Source organism: Penaeus monodon, chromosome 25 (genome assembly GCF_015228065.2).
Source record: "Penaeus monodon isolate SGIC_2016 chromosome 25, NSTDA_Pmon_1, whole genome shotgun sequence".
In the NCBI taxonomy this organism is placed as follows: Eukaryota; Metazoa; Arthropoda; class Malacostraca; order Decapoda; family Penaeidae; genus Penaeus; species Penaeus monodon.
This window is the reverse complement of record NC_051410.1, coordinates 38,171,629-38,172,321: the sequence shown is the minus strand read 5'-3', so window position 1 is coordinate 38,172,321 and position 693 is coordinate 38,171,629. Positions and strand designations below refer to the sequence as shown.

The following is a 693-nucleotide window of genomic DNA, read 5'->3' as shown; positions in this document are numbered from 1 at the left end:
ATTGATTCTGTTTTGATTTTGTCACTTGGGAACTTGTGATCTAGATTTTTACTTAGTTTGGGAAAATCGACTTTATTTTGTTTATAAAGGCTAATCTACTTTCTGTAGACTCAAGAAGCTCGATTTATACTTTACTTTGTTTACAGTTTAAGATTGAATTTTTATTTTTTTTTTAATTTTCTAGTCTTGCAGGAAAATAGATTTACTTGGAGTCTGTTTACCCATTTAGAAACATGTATTTTATCTTATATATATATATAGGAACATCTATTTTCCTTTGTAAATTTATGTAGAAGGATATAAATATTTACCCACACGCCTAAGAAAATATCTATCTTCCCTTATATTTTATACTTCCCTTATATATTTCTCTTATATTCCTCGATAGACTTGAAACTCGAAATAACGCGACATAAAAAGAAAGAAAGAAAATCAGTCGTATATGCAAGAAAGAGGATAAAAATAATAGTAAAAACAGTCGTTATGTGAAAAAAATCAGTCATGTTTAAAAAATTGAAAATATATGTCGTATATGTGAAAAATACGTGTATGTGAAAAAAAAAGAGAGAGAAAAAAAATCGTATATGAAAAAAAAAGTCATATATGCAAAAAAAGAGACAAAAATCGGTCGTATATGCAAAATAAGATAGAAAAAAATAAATCTATGTATAAAAAAAAAACACTGTCTATATG

At 25.7% G+C, this 693-nt stretch overlaps 1 protein-coding gene across 1 annotated transcript in view; it reads right to left on the bottom strand.

Annotated features, from left to right (window-relative positions):
* Window positions 1–693, bottom strand: part of LOC119589225 (very low-density lipoprotein receptor-like) — a gene marked incomplete in the record, with an annotated part of 7,447 nt that overhangs the window by 1,745 nt on the left and 5,009 nt on the right.